The following is a 27,336-nucleotide window of genomic DNA, read 5'->3' on the forward strand; positions in this document are numbered from 1 at the left end:
GATCCCACCCATTCCCTGCACACAGTACACTCTCACCCTGTTTTCATCTGAGCTGAACAGGAATCCTCCTATGGGATTCTTAAATGCTTCAAGATGATCTCTTTCTGGGATCATTTTGTGTGGTTAAATGAGAAGGTCATGCCAAGATGGCCACTGGCAAGCAAGCGTCCATTACTCAGGAATGGCTTCAGAAACCCCCTGGGAAACCACCTGGCAACGGAGCCTGCCTGGCCACAGGCTGTGATTGGATGGCTTTGGAGCCTGCCTGGCAACAGGCTGTGATTGGTTAGGACATAAACCACCCCTTGACTGGATTGGCTGCCTTGGCTATATAAGCTGCTGTACCATCTGAAATAAAAGAGTCTGTGGGCTGCTGGCCTCTGGCCTGCTTTCACCTGACTCCTCGTGTCAGTGTGGTGACTCCATGCCTCTTGTCCCCACCATGCTCCTCCTCTCAGAACGAATCCACAGCAACAGTTTTGTTCTACAGGGATTCAAGTGAGTATCCCAGGATCTTGTTTGACTATTTGCTCTAAGGCAAAGACTCATGGGGATACTTGTTTTTCCTTTGTGACAAGGACAGCTAAGTGCCAGTTAAAGTCCAAATTCAGTGGCAGCAACACATGACACTAGACAACTAGTCACTGAAGAATGGACTTTGTGAGAAAGGGAATTTTTTCTTCTTCCTAAAGTTTCCAGCTGATGAAAGCAATGTCCAAATTCTGTACCATAAGTCAATCTCCAACTGATTAATTAAGGTCCTATTTTTATCAAATGGAGGCTTGTATCAGGACTTTTGCAAAGTAATGATATAAACAACTCAAACTAGCCCAACACAAAAAAGAATGTAACGGCAAAACTAACTGAAAAGTCCCAAAGTTGTCTGGCTTTAGGCATGGTCTCAGACAGAGGTTGGCAAAGTACAGACCACTTCATTTTTGCAATAAAGTCCTACTGGCACACAGAAATAAAATTCTTTAATAGGTTGTCTAGGGTTTTTTTTTTGTTTGTTTGTTTTTGTTAAAGTTACAACAGCGGAGTTGAGACCTCTCAAGAGACACCTTATAACTGACAAAACCTAAACAATTTACTATCTGTCCTTTTCTAGAAAAAAATTGTCAAAAGATGATCTGGATTAGGGGCTCAGTTACTGTCCTCAGGATTCTCTCTCATCTCTTGCTGTGATGTTTCTCTGAGATGCTTCACTCCTGGGTTTCACATGCATCCCTAGCAACTCTGTGCTGATATTCCTTCCAGCTAACACTCCCAGCTGCAGAGAGCACACTCTCCCTGTTGACTCCTACAAAAGCTGATGAATTTACCCAAAACTGACAGCTTGGGTGAGGTACCCGCCCTTAAAGCCGTTACTGTTAATAACAACACTATGCTAAACATAAACAACTTCTTGTTGATCCTTTTAGCCCCTCCATAACCAGGCAGTTTTATTTCCACTTAACCAGTGAGGCAACTAAGGGGGAGAGGTTTAATAAAAGCTTGCTCTGAAAGTCCAGAGTCAAGGCTGGAACGGAGATCTGAGAAACTCCAGACTTGAATTATGCTGTCCCGTGTCCTCAACCCCGTAGAGCCTCACACTTCGGGGAATTCCCTCACTGCCTGAGTGATACCTGAGCACTGAACTGGGGGACCAGGCGGCCTGAGTTCTAGCTAACACCTCTGCCTCTTGTTCACTGAGTGACTTTGGACACGTTGCTTATTCATGTTTCCTCCTCATCTGTAACCGGAGCAGAGCAAACGCCAGTGACTTTCAAACTGTGTTCCATAGAGCATGGGACTTTGTAGTGGCATTTACAGTCTTCCACAGGGAGTGAGGGGACACCTGAAAAGTGCTCCCTTCACATTCATTCTGTCACATCATCTTCATTGCTGTCAACTGTGTTTCTTAGGTACAACAAGAGGGTACTTCTGAAAGTTCATGGGACAATCGAATTAAGAGATAACTTCATTTTGGTACAAAGCATTTTGAGATTTATGCATAGATTTTTCATAATATATGTTTTCCATAAACTTTTTGAGGACCCCATTGTATCTAAAGAACAAAGATGTCTGCCAAAAATTATTTTTACCCATGGGACTAGATGATTTCCAAAATCTCTGTCAATATTCTTTAATGTTCTTGCCAAACCCCTCATCTCTGCTCTATTCTCTGGGTTTGATCTAAGGACTAAATCGGCAAGTTCCTTGTACTATTAAGAGAATGGCAGAAAAACAAAGAATGGTAGGAGAGGTTATGGTGTTAGTTCCAAGCTCTGTGGCTGTGGTGGCCCTCCCTTCATCCCTTTCTGGGTTCGGGAAATTGCTCCATTCCTTGGTTCCACCTGATCTAGGGAGGTAGTGGCACAGTGCAATTGCTAGCCCTGGACTGCATCAACATTTCTTTTGCTATCCTGTTACAATGAAAATATGCCTGAGGGCTGGCACTGTGGCACAGCCAGTAAAGCCTCTGCCCACAGTGCAGCATCCCACATGGGTGCTAGTTGGAGTCCCGGCTGCTCCACTTCCGATCCAGCTCTCTGCTATGGCCTGGGAAAGCAGTAGAAGATGGCCCAAGTGCTTGGGCCCCTGCACCCATGTGGGAGACCTGGAAGAAGCTCCTGGCTCCTGGCTTCAGATTGGCAGCTCTGGCCTTTGAGTCTATCTGGGGAGTGAACAAGTGGATAGAAGACTTTTCTCTCTGTCTCTCCCTCTCTCTGTCTGTAACTCTACCTCTCAAGTAAATAAATAAAATCTTTAAAAAAGAAAAAAAAGCTATTAAAACAGTATAGATGGGGCTGGCACTGTGGCATAGTGGGTTAAGCCACCGCCTGCAATGCCAGCATCCCATATGGGTGCTGGTTGGAGTCCTGGCTGCTCCACATCCAATCCAGCTCTCTGCTGTGGCCTGGGAAATCAGTAGAAGATGACCCAAGTCCTTGGACCCCTGCATCCATGTGGGAGACCCAGAAGAAGCTCCTGACTCCTGGCTTCGGATGGGCACAGCTCCGGCCGTTGCGGCTAATTGGGAAGTGAACCAGCGGATGGAAGATCTCTCTCTTTCTCTGCCTCTCCTCTTCCTGTGTAACTCTTTCAAACAAATAAAATAAATCTTAAAAAAAAAAAAAGCCTGAGCCGGCGCCGTGGCTCAATAGGCTAATCCTCCACCTTGCGGCGCCGGCACACCGGGTTCTAGTCCCGGTTGGGGCGCCGGATTCTGTCCCGGTCGCCCCTCTTCCAGGCCAGCTCTCTGCTATGGCCAGGGAGTGCAGTGGAGGATGGCCCAGGTGCTTGGGCCCTGCACCCCATGGGAGACCAGGAAAAGCACCTGGCTCCTGGCTCCTGCCAGGATCAGCGCGGTGCGCCGGCTGCAGCGGCGGCCATTGGAGGGTGAACCAACGGCAAAGGAAGACCTTTCTCTCTCTGTCTCTCTCTCACTGTCCACTCTGCCTGTCAAAAAAAAAAAAAAAAAAAAAAAAAAAAAAAAAAAAAAGCCTGATTTCTGTCCCTACTTTCAGAAATAGTTCCTTTTAATACCCAACTACCCCTTTTTAGTGAGCTGTTAGAACCCTGACTGTATAATCTGTTAGCACTTTAGGACCTTTGATTTCAAGCATAGTAAACTGAGGCTCACCAATCCCAAGCGCATCCTCATTCCCACAGCACCTGAATGTCTTCCATATGCCAGGTATGGCTGACAGTGGATAGTTCCTTTTGCTCTAGCACTCTTTCACCTATGACCCAAAACACTTCATCAGAAATAATTCTTCTTCTTCTCCTTCTCCTTCTCCTTCTCCTTCTCCTTCTCCTTCTTCTTGACAGAGATAGTGAGAGAGAAAGACACAGAGAGAAATGTCTTCCTTCCATTGGTTCACTCCCCAAATGGCCGCTATGGCCGGAGCTACGCCGATCTGAAGCCAGGAGCCAGGTGCTTCCTCCTGGTCACCCATGCGGGTGCAGGGCCCAAGCACTTGGACCATCCTCTGCTGCCCTCCCGGGCCACACCAGAGAGCTGGACTGGAAGAGGAGCAACTGGGACTAGAACCCAGTGCCCATATGGGATGCCGGCACCGCAGGTGGAGGATTAGCCAAGTGAGCCAGGGCGCCAGCCCCCAGAAATTATTCTAATGCTCGCTTTTTAGAAGGAAGAGGCAAAAGATGGCAAAATAAACTGACATTTGGATTTTTAACATCTAAAAGGATACACATACATTCTTATTTTCCTCAGTCATTATTGCTTTTATTCCTTCACTCCTTCATTTAACAAACAGCTATGGAGTGTCTGAAATATTCTAGGCACTGGGCTTGGCCCTGTAGAAACAGACCAGGCACAGGTGTCAAAGATTTCACAGATCATAAAGGAAAGGCAAGTCAACGAGACATTTATGTATTGCACTTACTCCAGGGGCGTATCCTTCCCCAGAGCAGTTCACTGTCATCGTGCAGCACTGAGGTGGGCTCACTGTCAATCTTTCAGTAAGGCTTACAGTGGAGGTATGTTGGTTAACTTCAGGTAAATAAAATAAATTTTACTATTAAAATGTAATCTGTTCTCAAATTTAGTAAATTCTCATCCATTTGGATCTGTCGTTTGAGATTGTAAGTAATCACTAAGGTATTCATCTTTGCTGTTGATTAAACTTTCTAACTATAGTAATTCCTTCTTCTGTAGATTATCCATTTTCTTCATTAACAAAAGGAATCCAACTCAAAATTTGGGTTTGGTTGGGTTAAGACAATTATAAAATAAAACACAGTGGGGGACTGGTGCCATGGCTCACTTGGTTAATCCTCTGCCTGTGGACCGGCATCTTATATGGGCTCTGGGTTCCAGTCCTGGTTGCTCTGCTTCCAGTCCAACTCTCTGTTGTGGCCCAGGAAGGCAGTGGAGGATGGCCCAAGTGCTTGGGCCCTGCACCCACATGGGAGACCAGGAGGAAGCACCTGGCTCCTGGCTTCGGATTGGCATAGCTCTGGCCATAGTGACCATTTGGGGGGGTGAACCAACGGAAGGAAGATCTTTATCTCTCTCTCTCTCACTGTCTAACTCTATCTGTCAAATTAAAAATAAATAAATAAGTAAATAAATAAAACAGTGGGAAGATAGGAGAACTGTCATTGAGATGTTTCTCCTTCAGAGAAATAAGAATTATACCCATGGGTAGTGTGGTGATTAGTATTTGAATCGTGGTAGCCAGGGAGGACTGGTTAGCAGAGCTCAGATGGGGGAAATCCAGTGTTCCTGATCAAAAGAAGAGCATGGCCACAGCCCTGCCAGCAGGAAACTACAGAATGTGCTTCAGACAGTTCAGGTAGTTCCACCTGATAGAAAGTAGGGGGGAGCCAGCTGCTGTGCTTGCCGCTCAGCAACCACAGCCATTCATCCTGCTAGTAGAAGTGATACCCCAAATTATGCTTAGCAAGTAACCCCTCCTTCTGTTACTCCCTTCAGTGTGAGAGAGGTTGGCAAACTTCAGCTCTGAGAGTAATATTAATCAGCATATTCCAGCCCCCGGACCAAACTGATTGGTTCAATGATGGGCATGTGACCAAATGCAGACCAGTGAGAACCAGACCCCATGCTTCAGTTTGAATGTAGCAGAGATCTAATCAGAACACAGTGTTGACAGATCTCTTACTACTGGATTTGAAGCTAAGAGGATGTAGAGCTACTGTAACTGTTACATGTAAATACAGAGCTGAAGCTATTGTAATTGTTACATGCCCATAAAGGGGACCCTGATAACAAAGGGAGCCAGTCCAGAGGAAAGGCATCCAAAAGATAGGAAGTGCTTTACTTATTAGGATACTCTCTAAGTTGAAGTATTCCTTGAGTATTCCATTAACCAATCAACCAATTATTATATTAACTAATAAATTCCACTTAAATTCCCTTTAGGTGCTTAGCCAATTTTAGTTTTTGGTTTGTTTTTCCCAGAAAACTTTTTTTTAAGGAATATAAACTTTATATATTTCATAATTACAACTTTAGGATCACAGTGATTTCTCCTACGGTATCTGCCCTCCCCACCTCACTCCACCCCTCTGCCTCCTCCCTTCCTATTCTCATTCTTATTTTTTATATTAAGATCTATTTCAGTTAACTTTATACACATATGATTAACTCTATGTTAAGTAAAGAGTTCAACAAATAGTATTAAAAAATGTGTTTCAGGGCTGGTGCTATGGTGTAGTGGGTAAAGCCACCGCCTGCAGTGCTGGCATTTCATATGGGCACCAGTTCAAGTCCCGGCTACTCCACCTCTGATCCAGCTCTTTGCTACGGCCTGGGAAAGCAGTAGAAGATGGCCCAAGTCCTTGGGCTCCTGCACCTGCATGGGAGACCTAGAAGAAGCTCCAGGCTCCTAGCTTTGGATCTGCCCAGCTCTGGCCATTGCAGCCATTTGGGAAGTGAACAAGTGAATGGAATACTCTCTCTCTCTCTCTCTCTCTCTCTCTCTTTCTCTGCCTCTGCTTCTTTGTAATTCTGCCTTTCAAATAAATAAATAAATCTTTAAAAAAAACTGTTTCTCAACATTTGAGACAAGGGCTTTGCTTCTCAAAGTGTCAATTTCACTTCTATAGATTACCTTTTAGGTGCTCTGTTAGTTATCACAGGTCAAGGAAAGCATTTGGCATTTGTCCTTTCCTAAGCCAGTTTTGATTGGATTGTCTGTATCTACTTAAAAATATATTGTTCAAAGAATTGACCCTGAGATTTCAGAGGATCCATAATACCAAGACATCTTTTTGATATCATCATCTGCCTATGTCAGACTTGTGGACAGAATGAGAATAATGCTGATACAGATTCCATCTGACCCAAGTAAGCATCTAGAGTGTGTTGCCTTGGAAAGAATAAGGGCTTCAAATACATAATGGACTTGATTGTTCATTGCTGGCTTGGTCTTTGAGGAAGTTACTTAATGTCTCCTTATTTGTACAGTGTTGATGCCACAATAATCCTCACCTCACTGAATCGATATGAAAACTGAATTATATGTAAAGTTCCCAGCACACTATCTGCATTCACTAAAAGTTAATTTTTTTATTTTGGAAGGTAGTAGAATTAGACAGACCTGGGTTCAAATCCTGACTGCTCCTAATGCAATTTATGACTACCAGCTAGACAGTAAGTCCCAAGAGACAGGGACTGTGTCTGATCTTGTCCCCGCTAAATCTACAGTGCTCCTGGTAGGTACTCAGTAAATACTTGAATGACTTACAGTGAATTACTTAAGTTTTCTAAGCCTGAAAATTTAACACTGAGATAATAAGATACATATAGTAAACATGTATGGTAAAGGACAAATGATACAACACATTTAAGATACTTAGCTGATTGCTAAGTATTATTCACTGGCCCAAAATAAGTGTTCAATAAATAGTAATTACTGATAATTCTATTAATGTTTATTTATTTGAAAGGCAGAGTGACACAGAGGGAGAAATCTTATTCTCCTGGCTAATTTCTCAGATACCCACAACAGCCAGGGCAGGGCCACACTGAAGCTGCGAGCTGGGAACTCGACCTAGGTCTCCCAAGGCACCTGCCAGGATGTGCGTGAGTAGAAACCTGGAGTTTCAGAGGCAGGACTCCATCTCAGTGACTTTGATGTGGGCTGTGGGTGCCCTTGCAGAGGCTTAACTCACTGAGCCACAACACCCAACCCGACTGCTGCTCATTTTTATTGAGTACTTAGCACACGTCCGTCATATACTGACTCATCTAATTCTCAAAACCCTTTGCCTCTTTTATGAGTCAATAAAACGAGTCTCTCTCTCTCTCTCTCTCTCTCTCCCTTTCTATTATTGTCATAACTAAATAGTTGCCAACTCCTCGTCTTCTTACCAACAACTCAGGCAACTCAGATTCCGGTAAATGATGGCTTCTCTTTTTCTCTTTTACATTATTAGGAAGAAATAAAAGCTTCTTTCTTTCAAAGAGGACTCTTCTCCAGAGAGGGGCGGGACTGCCCGGGAGCCTTGCTGCTTGGCAGGAGCCCGCGGATTCCAAGGCCGGGCCTGGGCCCTCTCCTGGCCGACGCGGGAGCTGCAGCGGCGGCTTCCGCTCGGGTCCCTCTCCTTCTTTCCCTGAATTGCCTGCTGCCATCTGCTGGCCGCACGAAGGTAAACGCATCGTCGTCTTGTTCTCCCGGTTTGTCAAGGAGGCGCCAGCTGTGCCTCTCGGCAGCCTCCTGGGGCCTCTTCGGCGGCCTGCGTCAGGGCAGCGTTAGCCGCCGGGCCAGTGGGGCGAGCTTCGGGCTCTGGCTGTCCAGCAAACAGGACGCGCAGCGAGAAGTGTGTGTGCAGGAACAAGGCCCTCCCTGGGACAGATCCGGCAAACCGAGGCCATTCCCGCTAGCGTCCTCCCACTCTGGTCCCGCACACTTGCCGTCTTCTGCAGAGTCGCATTGTTTTGTGTGGCCTCTGCTTTTCCCACGCACCACCCTACCAGCCTTTGACACACACTAAAGGCCTCACACAGACCTGTTACTAGAAGTGCAGCTACTTAGCACTTCTAGGAAACAGTTGCACGTGGAAAAGGCACAAGAATAGCAGAAAGCATTTCCCCATCACTTCCCCATCGAAGATTTTCCAATTGTTGCAGAAGCGCCTGAGAGCAGAGGAGTCAACCCCGGCTCACCGGGCTTCTCCCCACCCCCCATTTTTAAATTTGGAAAAAAGAGTATTTTTCCATGACTTATTAACTTGACATTAAAAAAATGACAGATCAGTCATTTTTTTTTTTTTTTTTTTGGACAGGCAGAGTGGACAGTGAGAGAGAGAGAGAGACAGAGAGAAAGGTCTTCCTTTGCCGTTGGTTCACCCTCCAACGGCCGCCATGGCCGGCGCACCGCGCTGATCCGATGGCAGGAGCCAGGTACTTATCCTGGTCTCCCATGGGGTGCAGGGCCCAAGCACTTGGGCCATCCTCCACTGCACTCCCTGGCCACAGCAGAGAGCTGGCCTGGAAGAGGGGCAACCAGGACAGAATCCAGCACCCTGACCGGGACTAGAACCTGGTGTGCCGGCGCTGCAAGGTGGAGGATTAGCCTAGTGAGCTGCGGTGCCAGCCACAATCAGTCATTTTGAAGAATATCCCTTATTTGAGTGTATCTGATGTTGTCTCATAAAACCCAGCTTATTGGCCAGCGCAGCGGCTCACTAGGCTAATCCTCTGCCTGCGGCGCTGGCACACCGGGTTCTAGTCCCGGTCGGGGAGCCGGATTCTGTCTCAGTTGCCCCTCTTCCAGGCCAGCTCTGTGCTGTGGCCAGGGAGTGCAGTGGAGGATGGCCCAAGTGCTTGGGCCCTGTACCCTATGGGAGACCAGGAGAAGCACCTGGCTTCTGGCTTCAGATCAGCGTGGTGCGCCGGCCACAGCAGCCATTGGGAGGTGAAACCAATGGAAAAGGAAGACCTTTATTTCTGTCTCTCTCTCTCTCACTGTCCACTCTGCCTGTCCAAAAAAAAAAAAAAAAAAAAAAAACCCAGCTCATGCATCTTCCTCTAAAATGTAGTAGGTGCAGGGCTGTCCGTCCAGTCTGCTGCCACACACTGTTTATGATGGTGTTACTTTTAATCACTTTCATCAGTCAGTTTTTGTTATTTTCCTCTACTATGAAATTTTCTTCCTTATGTCATTGTTTTAGTTTCCTATTGTTTCCATACAAATGACCACAAACTGATGTAAAACGAATTCTGCAGGGCAGGTGCTTTCTTTAGTGATTAAGATACCACTTGGAATGCCACATCCTGTATCAGAGCAGCTGGGTTCAAGTTTTGGCTCTGCTCTTAACTTACACTTCCTGACGATATAGATCCCAGGACGCAACAGGTGATAGCCCAGGTACTTGGGTCCCTACCACCCATATTGGAGACCGGAAATGAGTTCCTGTCTCCCAACTTCAGCCTGGCCCAACTCTGGCTGTGGCTGGCATTTGGGGAGTGAACCAGTGGTTGGAGGACCTTTCTCTGTTTCTTCCTTGTAAATAAATAAATAGAATTCAAAAGAGCAATAAAGAATTGTTATCCAACAGTTCTGAAGTTGGGTCTCCCTGGGCTAAAATCCAGATGACAGCAGGGCTACGTTCCTTCTGGAGGCGCTAGGGGAGAACCTGTGATTCTCTGACTTTTTTCCGGCTCCTACAGGCCACCTGAGTTTCTTGGCTCTTGTCTCCTTCCTGCACCCTCAAAGCCAACAGCATAGCAACTTCAAATCTTTCTCTGATTCTGCAAGATAACGTGTTCACAGGTTCTGGGAAAAGGGACATGGACATCTTTGAGGGACTATTCTGCCTACTACTAGCTAACAAACTATTTTGAGACTGTGAGGATTCCTGTTACTTAGCCCACTGTCGCACATGAGTTTTGGGAGAAGTGAGAGACAGAGAGAAGGCAGGTGGGGGGCGGGGGGAGAACACTCCTATCTGCTAGCTCACCCCTCAAATGTCCACAAAAGCCAGGACTAGGCTGAGGCCAAAGCCAGGAGCTGGGAGTATAATCCAGATCTCCCAGGTAGGTGGCAAGAACCCAATCACTTGAGCCATCACCACTGCCTCCCAAGGTATGCCTTATCAGGAAGCTGGAGCCAGGAGCCATAGCCAGGATTTGAACCCAGGCACTCCAAAGTGGAAATGCAGGCATCTTAACTGCTAAGTTAAACTAATCTTGATTTGAGTGACTATCAATGTAATTATTACTAAAGCCAAATGGGCATTTTCTAGTTTTTTTTGTTGTTGTTGTTGTTCCTTCAACATGTATTTGCTGGCTTTCTACCATAATGAAAAACTTTCTTGGGGCTGGTGCTGTGGCGTAGTGGGCTAAGCCTCTGCCTGCAGCACCAGAATCCCATATGGGCACCAGTTGGTGTCCTGGATGCTCCTTATCTGACCCAGCTCTCTGCTATGGCCTGAGAAAGCAGTGGAAGATGGCCCAAGTGTTTGGGCCCTGCACCCATGTGGGAGATCCAGAAGAAGCTCCTGGTTTCTAGCTTCAGATCAGTTCAACTCCGGCCATTTGGGGAGTGAACTAGCAGATGGAAGACCTTTCTGTTTCTCCCTCTCTCTATAACTCTACCTCTCAAATAAATAAATAAAATCTTTTTATAAAAAGAGAACTTTTCTTATCCCCATTATTAATTCAGTTTTTTTTTAAAAAGATTTTATTTATTTTATTTGAGAGGTAGAGTTACAGACAGTAAGAGGGAGAGACAGAGAAAAATGTCTTTCATCCACTGGTTCACTCCCCAAATGGCTGCAATGGCTGGAGCTGCACCGATCCAAAGCCAGGAGCCAGGAGTTTCTTCCCAGTCTCCCATGGGGGTGCAGGTGTCCAAGGACTTGGGCTATTTTCCACTGCTTTCCCAGGCCATAGCAGAGAGCTGGGTGGGAAGTGGAGCAGCCGGGACTAGAACCAGTGCCCATATGGGATGCTGGCACTGCAGGTGGAGGATTAACCTACTCTGCCACAGCTTTGGCCCCTATTAATTCATTTTTATGTCAATGTGGATACATGGATTCCTTATTTGACCCAATAGATTATGATCCATTATAATTATTATCTATATTGGTTCTTGAATTGTCTAGATTTGGCCAGTGGAAGCCCTTTCAAGCTGCCTTTTGGTCTTTTTACTCTGTTATCTGTCTTGAGCATGTCCTTACTTTCAGTCATAAAAGATAGAGGTGTGTTTACCAAGTGGTTAAGAGGCCCCTGGGATGCCCGCATCTCATATCAGAGTGTCCAAATTTGAATTCCAGTTCTCCTGATTCCAGCTTCCTGATAGTGCACATCCTGGGAGGCAGCAGGTGATGGTTCAGGCGGTTGGGTCTCTGCCACCACATGGGAGAACTGGATTGAGTTCCTGGCTCCAGCCCTGGTTGTTGTGGGCATCTGGAAAGATTTCTCTGTCTCTGGCTCTCCCTGCCTTTCAAATTAAATAAAGTAAATAAAGTTCCCTGCTTTTTTTTTTCCTCTAAAGATAGATATTCCAGGCTCATCTTGTCCTGCAATTGCCCGTTTCTCCAAGGATTCCGTTTCCTTTCAGTTGAGATAGTTGTTGAGACACCAAGATCGGGCGGCAGAGGTGCTCACTCGTGCCGGGAGCTGCTGCTTGTTACTTGGAATGAAGAGAGCTAGGAAACACTTAAAACAGAAACCCACATATTTACATCTCTATTACTGTATCTGTGTGCATTGAAAACCAAGCGTTCATAACAATACCTGCAATTCAACATCCCCGGATTCATCACAGGGTTTTGTCTTTCTGTCTTGATGCCTAATACCTTGTGAGAAACCTGGCTCAGATTTCCTGTGCGCTGCTGATCTCTAGTCCAGTGCCCCTTCTTGTGCAGGCTGCAATCCCCACTGAGACCTGTCTTCCCCACTCTGGCTGCCTGTCTCGTTTGGGCCTAATGGCTTTCTGAAGAAGAATGGCAGTAGGAAGGAAAGAGGAGAGGGAAGAAAGGAAGGGAGATAGTACTTGTCTTTTTAAGAGAAAGGAAAGAGGAAAAGATGATCATGTCCTCCATTATTATTATTATTATTATTATGGAGGCAAAGACATCCGCTAGTTCACTCCACCCACTGGTGTACTCCGCAGACATCCAGGGCTAGGCTAGGTTGAATCCAGAAGCAAAGAACTCAATCCAGGTGTCCTCAACCACTTGAGCCTCATTACCTGTTGCCTCGCTGGGTGTATATTATCAGGAAACTGGAAATGGGAGTGCAAGTGGGACTCAAACCCAGATATTCTGTATATGGGACACAAGTGTCTTAACTACTAGCAAATGCTTGGCCTTATCATGTATATTTTTCTTGGACTTCAAACTACTATTATAATGAATTATTTATTTCATAGTTGTTTTCTCCACTAAAACTTAAACTCCAAGAAGACAATTACCATGTCTGCTTTGTTCACTGGATTGAGCCCCATGGCCTAACACAATGCCTAGCATGGAGTAGATACTTAATTTTTTAAAATAAATTATATAGAGCAACAATAACAAAATTATAACTTTCAGTTTATGACATAGCACATCTAAACAACTGCCATGTCTAGGTAGCCCGAATTATCTGTAACTATTTTCATCCAGAAAACAAATTTTGATACCTTTGCGATGTTGTCAAACATCACCATCCTGTAGCATTTGGTGGAACTGGTGTTGGCCACCATGTTAGCCTTTATAGTCCTGGGGCCTTGGTACTGTAGCAGAATATTTTAGACTGAGGGATGTGTAGACAGCAGAAACTTCTTGCCAGTTCTGGAGCTGGGAAATCCCAGATCAAGGCCCCGTGGACCTGGCATCTGGTGGGGCTCCCTCGATGCTCCACAGCACCTTCCAGCCACGCTCCCACCTGGTGGGAGGGGCAGACAAGCTTCCTTGGGTCTCTTTACAAGGATGCTAATTTCATTACAGACTCTGTCCTCATGACCTTAATCACCTCATCCCAGATGCCCTATTCTTTTTTTTAAGATTTATTTATTTATTTTAAAGGCAGAATTACAGATATAAATATGTATATATACATCTATCTATCTATCTATATCTTCCATCTGCTGGTTCACTTCCCAAATGGCTGCCATGGCTGGAACTGGCCTGATCAGAAGCCAGGTTCCAGGAGCTTCTTCCATGTCTCCAATGTGGGTGCAAGGGTCCAAGCACTTGGGCCATCTTGTGCTGTTTTCTCAGGTGCATTAGCAGAGAGCTGGATGGGAAGTGGAGCAGCCAGAACTCAAACCTGCACCTATATGGATGCTGGCACCACAGGCCATGGCTTTAACCCTCTATGCTACAGTGCCAGCCCCAAATTCCCCATTTTAATACCACCATAATCAGAATTAGGTTTCAACATATGAATTTTGGGGATGCACCAACATTCATTTGGACCCTAGAAGCCACAGAGGCAAGACAATGGAATGTTCCAGCGATCTGTTGAGAGAAATAATTGCTGTCATATCCAGAAGTGTGGCAACAAAACGGGCACATTCAGCTGCTTCCAGGCGTGCCCCCTCACTCTCCTAAAAGCATGTTTTAGCTCGAATTATTTGCCCTCAACTTCTATTAGTAAATGTCAAAGCCAGGCTTCCTACAAGTGTAACTCCTCCTCCCCTCTGTTCTCTTCGTAGACATGAAGTCCTGACGCATCTGTGCTTTCCTCAAGTGCAGGTGCCCTTTTCAGCAACTGATGGAAATAAACAGCTGGCCCCTGTCAGAGGCCACGTGAGGAAGCAAGGGAACACAGCTGCTGCGAGGGCTGAAAGTGGTTGCTCAGCACAAAGGGCTGGAGCTTCATGCATAAAAGCTGTACTTTCTTCCCTCTCTCGGAAAACCTGCCTCTCGGGTCACTTTGGTTCAGTGGTAAATAAGCAGTGAGGGACGCTGCCTTAGGAAAGTAGGGCATCCGTGGGAGCAAGGAGGGGCTGCTTTTGGTGCCAGAACCTCCCAGCCCCTCACCGGTCTCTGTGCGGAAGCCCAGAGTCTCCCTCCACCCTCCCTGGTCTTACCTGACCCTGACCCCAACAGCATGGCTGCCAAGTTCTGAAGACCCAGGGAAGGTAAAGGATATGAAACCTCAAGGGCTACTTCTGACTCCTGGCCGTGGGGGAAAGCAATGGACTGATAATATCCTTACTCTTTTGTTTTATCTGAGAGGTAAAAAGACAGAAGAGAGAGGCGAGAGGGAGCCTTCAAGCTCTCATTCATTCCCCAGTTGCCCACCATGGCTGGGATTGGGCTAGGACTGAGCCACAGGCTGGAACACAACCCAGACCTCCCAAGTGGGTGGCAGGAATTCCATTACTTGAGTTATCAGTGCAGCTTGCCAGGGCCTGCCTCAACAGCAGACTGCAGTGAGGAGCTGGAGTCAGGTATTGAACTCAGGTACTCTGATATGGGATGAAATATCCCAGTGTAGCACACCAAGTTCTCCAGGCAGTTAAAGGCTCTGGAAATTTCTGTAGAAGCAAAAACCATTTAACTTCATTTAATTCACTGTTTCCCAATCTTCACCAGGTGGGACCATGTCCCCCACCTCCCCACCCGCAGCAATCCTATTAAGTGTCATTTGGTTAGTAACTTCTGTTTATACAGAAGTGTCGTCTAGGGGCTGGCATTATGGCGCCGGCATCTATATGGGCGCTGGTTGGAGTCTTGGCTGCTCCACTTCTGATCCAGCTCCCTGATAATGCACCTGGGAAAGCAGTGGAGGATGGTCCAAGTCATGGACCCCTCACCCATGTGGGAGACCTGAAAGAAGCTTCTGGCTCTGGGTCAGCTCAGCTCTGGTCATTGCAGCCATTAAATCAGCAGATGGAAGACCTCTCTCTCTCTCACTCTCTCTCTCTCTCCACTCCCTCTCTGTAACTCAATCTTTCAAATAAATAAAACAAATCTTAACAACAACAACAACAACAAAATGTCATCTAACAATTTATTCTCAGTCTTATAAAACTGTCTGACCCAAAAGAGAGACACTTCTCTGCGAAATTAGTTCCAGTGTAGCCCTATGCCCAGCTGGACCTCATTTGTCATGGCTTGCACCTCAGTGACTGGCATTAGCAGCACTCAGTGGCCAAGCCCGAGTTCTCCCCTTTCCTCCCGCTTGACATCCTGACAGTCCTCGGTCCTGCCGTTCTTCCCTGGGACGTGTCCAGGCCTGCCCACTGGCAGGACTTGGGTCAGGAATGCTGGGACATCACCATTTCTCAGACACTTGCAATGTCCCCCTGGCTGTTTGCACTCCCCTGATACACTATTAACATCAAACAATCAGAATGTACCTTCTGAAGTTCAAATCTGACCACGTCACTCCCTTGCCTGCTACTCCTTGGTTGTCCTTGGTCTTCCCTGTCTTCAACCTGACAAACCACACCCACTCAGATCTGCCTCTCCCAACTCCTCCAGCCTCAACTTTTCACTTCCGCTAGGTGCATATGGAACTACTGGTAGTCACTAAATATGGGAATGCTTCTTCTAGCTGTCCCCACCTCCCTCTCTCAGCTGGCTCTTTTTGGCTAGTTTAGTATTCAGGGTCAACATAGAGGTCCCCTCCCTGGGAAGTTCTCCCTACCCACCCAACCTAAGATGAATGTCCCTGATCTGTGATCTTGAGGGACCACTTATTGTACACACAGTGTTGGGATTGGTCGTTGACCCTGCAAGGGGATTCTCTAGTTAAGCTCCTTCAGGACAGGGTTTATGTTTTCTTCATTGTTCTGTCTTCAGGACCTGGTACCCTGCCTAATGTACACAAGGCAATCAATAAATACTTGCTGAATCAGTGATCGAATGAATCACACGCCATCCAACACGTGAACCACAGGGACCCCACAAGAGCCCTGAAGAGTGCATTTCAGTTTCTCAGAAAGTCCCCCAGTCTTGCACTTCCATTGCAAACTTCATTATCAATCCAGTAACGCAATTTCACTGCATTTTCCTTTTCCCAGAATTCTATCTGCATTCTGTTCCTTCAGCCTGATGCTCCTGCTGAAGCCTATACCTGTTTTGCCCTCCTGGAAGCTGCTTCTCTGATCATTTTCAGAATCACGGTCCACATCAGAAAAGTCATGTGGCATCCCCATTTACCTAACCTAGACCAGTAATTTGGCTGCCACATCTCCTGGGAGGAGTTAGAGCACCTCTTACTGAGCCACCGTCACAACTCAGGATCAGGTTGACCTGCTGGGTAAACCTGCAGGACTGGTTACTGCGCCCTGCTCCACGCTCGCTCTTCACCGTTTTCTGTCTCCTGTCTTCAGCTAGCAAGACACCAGCAGATTATAATGAAGGCAGAGTAAGAGAGAAGTCTGGAATGTATTCCTTTGCTCCTTTGCTCCTTTGTCCTGGGCTGGGGTTTGATAGTGCCTGCGTTCCTTTATAACCCCAGCTCCTGTGGACGGGCCTCTCCTCCAGGGTTCCAGCTCTCCTTACACTCTAGTAACACAATTACCTGAATTTTCCCTTTCCGGTGATGTGGAGGTGGCAATGGCTCCCTGGTGCTTCAAGTCCCTGGACGCTTCAAGGTCTCTTTATAGCTCCTCTAACTCTGCCTACGCTTCTGTAAATAATTCCTTGATTAAACTCGCTTTTTGTTTTTGAAAGATTCAACTTTACTATTTTTGAAAATTAATTTTTTCAATGTAATATTTGTACATTTTATGGGGTACATTGCAGTCTTACCACACAAATACACAGTGCAAATTGATCATACCAAGCTATTAGCCTTTCTGTTCTGTTTTGTTTTTGCCTGGAGCCTACCAGCTCATGTATTCCAGATAGTCACCCCACTGTTCTGCAGAACACCAGAAACTGTTACCTTCCCTGGACTAGGTTTTGGTACCCATCATCCAATCTCCCCACCTTCTCCTTCCCTCTACCCTTGCTACCCTCTAGTAGTCTCTTTTAAATTCAGATGGAGATATATATATGTGCTTCCACATACGAGAGAAAAGAAAACACACAGTATATTTGCCTTTTTGTTTCTGGCATATTTTGCTTAACAATGATCTCCAGTTTCTTCCTCTTTGCCACAAATGTCAGGATTTCATTCATTTTATGGCTGAACAATATTACTTTGCTTACGTATATCAAATTTTCTTCACTCATTCACCTACTTTGTTTCCACATCTCGGCTACTTGTGAATAGTGCCCCAATGAGGTTGTGATTTTACATCCTTTGGATATATATCCGAAAGTGAGAGAGCTGAGTCATATGGCATACCTATTTTTAGATTTTTTAAAATATTTATTTATTTTATTTGAAAGGCAGAGCTACAGAGAGGCAGAGGCAGAGAGAGAGAGAGAGAGAGAAAGGTCTTCTATCCACTGGTTCACTCCCCAGATGGCTGCAATGGGCAGAGCTGTGCCGATCCAAAGCCAGGAGCCAGGAGCTTCTTCCTGGTCTCCCATGTGGGTGCAGGGGCCCAAGGACTTGGGCCATCTTCCACTGCTTTCCCAGGCCATAGCAGAGAGCTGGATGGGATGTGGAGCAGCCGGAACTTGAACTGGCGCCCATTTGGGATGCTGGCACTGCAGGCCGCAGCTTTACCCAGTATGCCACAGCGCTGGCCCCACCCTATTTTTAAATTTTTAAAAATGATTTTATTTATTTATCTGAAAGGTAGAGTTACAGAGAGAGAGAGAGAGAGAGAGAGAGAGAGAAAGAAAAAGATCTTCCACCTGCTGGTTCACTCCCCAAATGGCTACAACAGCTTGAGCTGGGCCGATCTGAAGTTAGGAGCTAGGTCTCCCACATTGAGTACAGGAGTCCAAGCACTTGGGCCATCTTTCCACTGCTTTCCCAGACTGTAAGCAAGGCAAGGCTTAACCAGCCTCAAGAATCTAAAAATAGGGGCTGGCGCTGTGTCACCACAGCAATTCCAACTGTGCTAATTTGCATTCCCATCAACAGTGTATTGGGGGGAGGGGCACAGCTGTGGTGTAGTAGGCTAAGCCTCTGTCTGTGTTCGAGTCTCAGCTGCTCCACTTCTGATCCAGCTCTCTGCTATGGCCTGGGAAAGCAGCAGAAGACGGCCCAAGTTCTTGGGCCCCTGCAGCCATGTGGGAGACCTGGAAGAAGCTTCTGGTTCCTGGCTTCGGATCAACTCAGCTTCAGCCTTGCAGCCATCTGAAGAGTGAACCAGAGGTTGGAAGACTTTCTATCTCTCTTTGCCTCTGCTTCTCTGTAACTCTGCCTTTCAAATAAATAAATAAACCTTAAAAAATACAGTATATTGGGATTCTCTTTCTTCCACATCTTTGCTAGTGTTTGTTATTTTTTATCTTTTTGATAATAGCCATTCTTTTTTTAAAAAATTTATTCATTTGAAATCAGAAAAACAGAGAAGAAAGAGAATCTTCCATTTTCTGCTTCACTTCCCAAATGGCTATAATGACCAGGGCTAGGCCAGGCCAAAGCCAGGAGCCAGGAGCTTCTTCCAGATCTCCCAGGTGCATGCAGGGGCCCAAGTATTTGGACCATCCTCTGCTGCTTTCCCAGGCGCATTAGCAGGGAGCTGGATCAGCCATTCTAACTGTAGTGAGATGATACTTCATTGTGGTTTTGATTTGCATTTTCCTAATGGCTAGTGACATTGACCATTTCTTCATGTACTTTTTGGCCATTTTCTCCTTTTGAGAGCTAGCTATTCAGATCCTTTGGTAATTTCTTATCTGGATGTTCTTTGTTGAGTTCTTTGAGTTCTGAATAATTTGCAAATATATTCTTCCATTCTATTGGTTGTCTCCTCACTTTGTTGATTGTTTCCTTGGCTGTGCAGGGACTTCTTTGACATAGTAATGTTTATCTATTTTTGCCTTTGTTGCTAGTGCTTTTGGAGTTTTATCCAAAAAAAAAAAAAAATCATTGCTTGTGCCAACGTCTTGAAGAGTTTCTCCTATGTTTTCTTCTAGTAGTTTCATGTCTTACATTTAGATCTTCAATTCATTTTGAGTTTCATGCTTGTGTAGGGTGAGAGGTGGCTGGGGTGGGGGTCATCTTTGTTCAGTCTTCTGCATAAGGAGATCCAGTTTTCCCATCACTGTTTATTGACAAGACTGTCCTTTCTCCAGGGCATGTTTTTTGGCAATATCTATTCAGCCATCTTGGATCCCAGATTGAACTCTGTAATTCCCCCTTGGGCTGCAGCAACTATGTCTTGATAGGACCCAGTCTAGTGATATCCTTATCTCATACAGTCCCCTCATTTCACAACACAGAGTTTGAGCAAGCAGAACTGCAGAACCAGGATCTTCTGGCCTAGTCCAGGGCTCTTTTCTACCCCGCTGTCATCACCTCTCTTGTGCTAGAATCCAAATATCCAATGTGTAATAATATAATGAATAGCTATCATTTGAGGTTTTTAGTATGCCAAGTGTTGTGCTGAGTTTTCTCCATGCCTGATCTCATTTCATCCTTACAGCAAGCCTGTGATGCAACCCTGTGAAGAAGGGTTTGTTAATTATCTTGATTTTAGAAATAAAAAACCTGAGTCTTAGAGACATTGAGTAATTTGGCAAAAGGCATGCAGCTGGAAAGTGGCAGAGTAGGGATTTTTGTCTGAGTGTTTGACTCCAAAGTGGGTAAGGATTATATGTGTGTGTGTGATTCAAAAAGGTGGTTGTTTTGCAAATGTATATGTAATTGTAGATATTCATGGGGTGTGGTGTGATAATTTGATACATGTATACAATGTGCAATCATCAAATCAAAAGAAAGGAGTTTGAGTGTTCCCAATACAAATAATAAATATTTAAGAAGATGTGAACGTTAATTATGCTGATTTGATAGGAATTGTTGTAAGCTAGTCACCCTATAGAAGACTAGAACTTATCCTGTTTAACTGTACTTTGGTACCTGTTATCCAACCTCTATCTGTCCATCTCCCACCCTCCCTAACCTCTGGTGACCAGTATTCTCCTGTCTACTTCCATGAGATCCACGTTTTAGCTTCCATGGATGAGTGAGAGCATGTGGTATGTTTTTGGCTTTCTGTCCCTGGCTTATTTCAGCTAACATAATGTCCTGCTGGTCCCTCCATGTCGCAGAGCAGGTGCTCTGGTCACTGTTGGATTATCTGCCCTGGATCAGCCCCATCACGCTGTGATGAGCTCACTGTCAGCTTCAGCCCTGTCAAATGATGATGTGGTCTCACTGTAGCCTGCTGGGAAACAAGGATGAGAGACCAGCCAGCCCAGGAGACAGCACTGGAACAAGATGGTTCTGTCCGAACAAAGGGATTGGCCAAGACTCAGCACTTCAAAGGCAAGGATGGCATCTTGGCAAAAGAAAGGGCAGGGCAGGCTGCAGGTGAGAAACACTGCAGGCACTTTGTACCACACCCAGCAACAACACCTCCCTGCATGCCCGTAAAGCAAAGAGACAAAAGCCCCAGAGTCCCCAGAGCAAAGTCAATGTTGTTCTGATTTTAAACAACAAGAGAGACCAATTGGCCACTGTGTCTGCTGGGAGCCATTGCAGGCATCTGGGGCAGAGTTAGAATAAATGCTGTGTATCTACCTCTGACATCTGTGGGTAAAGGAAAACATGAGCCTTTGAACAAAGACAGAGCAGATTTCTCTCTCCTGCAATCCTCTGTTCCTATGTGGCCCCATGGTGATCAAAATGAGTCCTTTATCCTGTCATTTATTTCCCAATAAGATTCAGCTTCTTTATATATGTGTTTAAAAAATCAAGTGTTTTTTCTCCTTATAAAAATGTATTTTTTGTGGAAATTAAAAAAAAAACACAGAGAAAAAAAGTCAGAATAAAATCACCTTTAATCTTATCACCCATTGCTAACCTGTGCTTTAATGGGTACTCCAGAGAGGGTGGAATTTGGAAGAATCTGGCTCACTGAGGGAAATTGTGGCCAGTGCTCCAGGGCCCTCGTTTGGATTCCAGCACAGCCCCTCCATTAGGGCTGTGTGTAACATTTCTAGTGGGATACACAAAGATGCCTTAAAAAGGCATAGAAATGGCTTTCTGCATGGCCATTTTTAATGTCTTAGAGTGTGTCCCCAGGTCACATTTTGTTAAATCGTCCACCCCAAATTCCACAAGCTCCGTCTTCAGAAAGGAATCTGGGAGGGATCAATAAAAGATGGCCAGCTTGAGAGCTTCAAACACCCTCCCAGTGAAGCTCCGCGGCATTTATTTTCTGAGACTGCCAGTCGTGAAACACCTCAGTTTCCTTCTCCATCACACAGTCAGTTAACTTCACGTCCATGAAGAAACATCACTTGAGGAAGGGACAGTCATGGCATTTAATTTTTTATAATTTATTTATTAATTTGAAAGGCAGAGTTATAGGAAGGCAGAGAGAGAGAGAGGTCTTCCATCCACTGGTTCACTCCCCCGATGGCTTCAATAGCCATAACTGGGCCAATCCAAAGCCAGGAGCCAGGAGCTTCTCCGGGTCTCCCACATGGACTCAGGGGCCCAAGCACTTGGGCCATCTTCTACTGCTTTCCCAGGCCATAGCAGAGACCTGGATCAGAAGTGGAGTAGCTGGGTCTTGAACTGGCACCTATATGGGATGCTGGCACTGCAGGCAGTTGCTTTACTTGCTACACCACTCACTGCACCAGCCCCCAGTCATGGCATTTAATGAGTTAATGAATATCTGCAGTTTTTTGCTCTTGTGAACAAGTTCAATGCTGTGGATGAACCCCTGTGTTCCTTCCATAGATAGAAATACCACTCTGAGATGTTTTCTTGGGAAGCATGGATAGTTGGGAATGTTTTTCTGTTCCAAATTAGAAAATGAAGTATTTGGTGCTGGTGGTTTTTTTTACAGTGTGAGGTTAGCTTTAGATGAAGAAAATGAGTGCCCTGGGTTATGGCTCTTTTTCCAAGCTCACTTTATGATATGTTCTCTGATGGGTGAAGTTATCATCAAGTATACACCATCATGAGTACTTTCAGTGGAGAACAATGATTTCAAAAACATTCCATTTAAAAAGTGATAATTAGGAGCCTCCCCTGTGGCATAGAAGATTAAGCCTCTGCCTGTAGTGCTGACGTCCCACATGGGTGCTGGTTCAAGTTCTGGCTGATCCACTTTGATCCAGCTCCCTGCTAATGCACCTGAGAAAGCAGCAGAAGATGACCCAAATACTTGGGTCCTTGTACCCACATGGGAGACCCAGAAGAAGCTCCTGGCTCCTGTCTTTGGCCTGGCCCAGCCCCTGCCATTGTGGCCATCTAGGGGGGAACCAGAGGATAGAAGATCTCTCTGTCTCTTTCTCTCCTTTTATCTGTATCTCTGCCTTTTAAATAAATAAACAAATATTTAAAAATGAAAAAAAATTCTATTTCAAAAATTTTAAGACATAAAAATTATAAATATTTATGGGATACAATATGTTTCGGTACATGTACACATTAAATCATGTGAAATTAGAGTAAATATATTTGTTTTCCCAAACTTTTAGCATTTTTTTGTGTTGAAAACATCCAAAACCGTATCTTCTGACTTTTTGTTTTTTAAAAGAGAAATTGACAGTACATTAACAGGACCCATAATCACCCTACTGTGCAATTGAACCCCAGAACTTCCTATACCTATCTAGCCACAACCTAGTACCTGTTAACCATCCTTTCCCTCACAGTGGTGTCTCCCCTCCTCACTCTCTGGTAATCTGGGAGGTGGTAATATGGGAGAACAGCATTAAATAGTTGATGAAGGAGCCACCGCGCCTGAGGAAAGCAGTGAGTGGAAACTGACCTGCTGGTGGCACCTCAAGATCTGTTAAGAGGCTCAGGCTGCATTGCCTGCCTGTGCCAAGTCTCGTGATGGAGGCTCCCTGCCTTCCAGGCCCGTCCCAGCGAACAGCATTTTGTGGAGGGAGAACGTTCATCTCTCTCCTTTTCCGTAGTGACAATTGCCCAGTTCATTATTCCAGCTTTAGCGGTTTTGCTTGTATTCATAGTCATGTTGAGACATGCTAAAGCTTTAATTCATTTTGCAATACTAAATAGTTTCCCTTTAATCGTTCATGTCAGACACCTATTAACATTTCTTAAAAATTTATAAAACAATTCTGAGCTGTCAAGAAAAAGAGCCTCTTTAAAATTCAGGTTATCAACATACCGCCTGTTCCCCATGTTAATGTGTTTCCTATCAGTCACCGGTGTCACAAAACTATTTGTACAAGGCTTAACATTCAGAAAGTAATTTTATAGTTTTCCACATGGGAAATGTTTTCCTACACCACCTAGCTTTTACAGACACTGTCCATCAACCTCTTCAATGCGTTGTGTTTTCCTTTATCATTGACCCTTAGAATCTTTCAGTTGAAGGGGCTGATCAGCACCCCCTGTGGAAACAAAGCAGTGTATGTGTGCTGGTTAAGAGCAGGCAGGTCTGGGGCTGTACCTTAGAGCAGTATCTTCCTAGCTGTGTGACCTTGAACAAGCCTAACTCTCCTGAACGCCAGGTTCCACACTTGCTAAATGGACCAACAGTATCTACCTCAGAGGTAAAAAGCAAGGGGAAGTGAGTGAGAGAGAGAGAGAGAGAGAGAGGAGAATCTTCTATTGGATCTGGCATTGTGGTGTAGAGGGTTAAGTCATGGCCTGTGATGCCAGCATCCCATATGAGCACTGGCTTGAGTTCTGGCTGCCCTGCTCCAGTTCCAATCCAGCTCCTTGCTAACGCACCTGTGAAAGCAGTGGAAGATGGCCCAAGTATCTGAGCCCCTGCCACTCACATGGTAGAACCAGATGGGGTTCAAGGATCCTGGCTTTGGCCTGGCCCAGCTCTGCTGTTGCAGCTCATTAGATGGATGATATCTCTCTGCATCTCTCCCCCTCTTTCTCTGTAACTTTGTCTTCCAAATAAATAAGTAAATGGTAAAAAAAAAAAAAAATAACCTTCCACCTGATGATTCACTCTTCAAATGCCCATAACAGCCAGGGCTGGGCCAGGTTGAAGCCAGGAGCTTGGAACTCAATCTGGGTCTCCTATGTGAATAGCAGGGACCCAAGTATTTGAGTTTCATTTTCTGCCTCCCAGGGTGTGCATTAGCAGGAATCTGAACCAAGAACTAGAGCCAGGAATTGAAGCCAGGCATTCAGATATGGGATGCAGGCATCGCAAGCATCATCTTAACTGCTGTGCCCATCGTCCACCCCCATGAGTACTGAAAAAACTTAGAAAGCAAGTGGTAGTGTGAACTGAGTTTCTATTACAAGGTATCATTAGGCACTGTTACAGCTTGTGCTTCCCCCAAATTCATGTGTTGAAATCCTAATCTCTGATGTGATGGTATTAAGAGGTGGGGCCTTTAGGAGGTGATCAGGTTTGGAGAATGGGGTCCTTATGAGTGGTATCAGTACCTTTGTGAGAAGAGACAAGAGAGCTGGCCCTGCCCACCTGTGCTGGGTGAGGGTTCAATGAGGAGACAGCTGACTGCCAATGAGGAAGAGGAGCCTCTCCAGACACGGTTTCTGCCAGGGTCTTGATCTTGGCCCTGCCAGCTTCCAGGACTGTAGGAATGTTGTTTAAGGCACTTGGTCTATGACATTGTGTGATAGTGCCTGAACCAAGACAGACATTGTGAATTTTGTTCTTCATCCTCTTCCATTTATAGACATTCTCACTAAACTGAAAATCCAAATAGGTCTGGTTAGTGCGTAGTTAATAAATAGTGTCTGAATATTGCTCCATACCAAGCACATGTTAAAAGAAGTGCAAAAAAAAAAAAAAAAAAAAAAAATCTGAGCTAATGCCTGCTGGTGTTGTGGAGAGGGTCCCTAGAGGCAGGGTAAAACTCTTGGCTCTGTACCTGTTTCCTCTGGGGTTCTCTGTGAACAACTTAAACTTCCCTCACCTGTAAGAGTAAATGCCTCCAGGAGGTGAAAGTACTCAGTCCTTTGCCAGGTCTCTGGAGAGTGCTTAGCGTCTCCTTTAAGACAGCCTGCAGGTTTTATGAGAACTAACAAGAAAGTGTGGTTCAGTCGCTGGGATGCTAAATGTTATCAAAGGCGGAGGGGGAGAAACAGGTCCTTCTGGAACAGTGAGTGAAGGTGTTTGGAGGAAGGCGTCTAGCAATGTGGAGAGTCCTGAGGACAAAGGCATTGCCGCTAAGCCCAGAAACCCATCCAGCTTTCTACCCTTAAAAGATGGCCTACGTTTATTTGGGGACTGGAGTTTCTTTAAAAAAAAAAAAAATCTATTTATTTGAAAGTCAGAGTTACACAGAGAGAGGAGAGGCAGAGAGAGAGAGAGAGAGAGAGAGAGAGAGAGATCTTTCATCCGCTGGTTCACTCTACGCAGATCTGAAGCCAGGAGCCAGGACCTTCTTCCGGGTCTCCCACGTGAGTGCAGGGGCCCAAGGACCTGGGCCATCCTCTACTGCTTTCCCAGGCCACATCAGAGAGCTGGATGGGAAGAGGAGCAGCCGTGACTAGAACCGGCACCCATATGGGATGCTGGCGCTTCAGGCCAGGGAGTTAACCCGCTGCACCACAGCGCCCGGCCCCAACTGGAACTTCTTAAAGAGCACAGCTCTGTGGAGAGCACTGCGGCTCTGTGGTTCAAGGTGGAATGACTTGGGATATGCGCCCTTAGACACAGGCTTCGGAGGGAAGGATCAGGATCAGGATCAGCAGGGAGGGTCCATGCTATCGCTCTCCAGGCGGTGAAACTGGAGGAGCCCTGTCTGTCGTCACCTAGCTTTAAAACCAGTCCTTTGTCCTGTCTTCAATGCTTACATTTAAGGTGTTTGAAAGCGAAGGTGTGAGAGTGCTTCCAACAAAACATACCTCTAAGGTCTCCTTCAGTCTAATGAATTCCCTCCTCTCCCCAGTCTTCTGTGATTTGGAAACCAGAACAAGTCCTGTGTCCAACAGCAGAATCTCACTGGCAGATCACAGTGGCTCCGAAGCACAGAGCACAGCTGTCCCCTCTTCTGGTGAACTTTGCTTTCCCTGCCCTGCACTTGGATCTGCTTTCACTCTCCCCCGCTAATTGCAGCCGCAGGAAAGCTCCTGGGAGCAGAAAGTGTCCTGAGAAGCAACTTGAGGACTGAGTTGGGCTTTTGAATTGCATCAATCTGTGTTTGTACTTCTGCCCTCTGCAAATGGCCCCTGAAGCCGCGAATGGATTTCTTCCCTTGGATCACTCTACATAACGGCTAGACATTTCTGTTTGTTGCAGGGTGGCAACAAAAGAAAGAGAACTGTGGTCACAATTTCCCTTTCCTCCAGAGAGACAGGGACACACACCCACAGGCTTGCTTCCAAAAACTTGGCACTAGCCAGCCTGGACTTGCTGTAGGAATATCAACAACCTCAGTTGAGGTTTCGTGGCCTACAGCAGTGAGAATCAACTCGCCTGCCTCCTGCAAGAGCTGGGCCAACAGCAGTGGGAGTGGGCAGGGGGCAATGAAGAAGCTCATTCTGTTGGAAGTTCACAGCATTCCCAACATAAGGGCTTCCTGGGGACTTTTTTTTTTTTTTTTAAGATTTACTTACTTATTTGAAAGGCAGAGATACAGAGAGAGAAGGAGAACGATCTTCCATCCATTGGTTAACTCCCTATATGGCCACGATGGCCAGGTCTGGGCCAGGCTGAAGCGAGGAGCCAGGAGCTTGATTCAGGTCTCCCACGTGGGTTCAGGTGCCCACGTACTTGGGCCATCTTGCGTTGCCTTCCCAGGCACATTAGCAGAGAGCTAGATTGGAAGAGGAGCAGCCAGGACTCAAACCGGTGCCCATATGAGATCCCAATGCCGCAGGTGGTGGCTTAACCTGCTGCACCACAGCACCAGCCCCTAGGAAGGGTTCTTATGGAGAAGAGAGGTCAGGCTTCCTCTAGTGAATTTGGACCAGGTTCCAGG

The 27,336-nt window shown here is 45.9% G+C and overlaps 1 long non-coding RNA gene across 1 annotated transcript in view; it reads left to right on the forward strand.

Moving 5' to 3' along the window:
* The first annotated feature begins 361 nt into the window (after positions 1-361).
* LOC127493591 (uncharacterized) overlaps positions 362-27,336 on the forward strand; it is a 77,543-nt gene continuing 50,568 nt past the window's right edge. Inside the window, exon 1 of the long non-coding RNA XR_011390596.1 lies at positions 362-498. This is a non-coding gene — a long non-coding RNA (uncharacterized lncRNA). The remainder of the gene's footprint in view (positions 499-27,336) is intronic.

The sequence above is a fragment of the Oryctolagus cuniculus genome, chromosome 7 (genome assembly GCF_964237555.1).
Source record: "Oryctolagus cuniculus chromosome 7, mOryCun1.1, whole genome shotgun sequence".
NCBI classification, from domain to species: Eukaryota; Metazoa; Chordata; class Mammalia; order Lagomorpha; family Leporidae; genus Oryctolagus; species Oryctolagus cuniculus.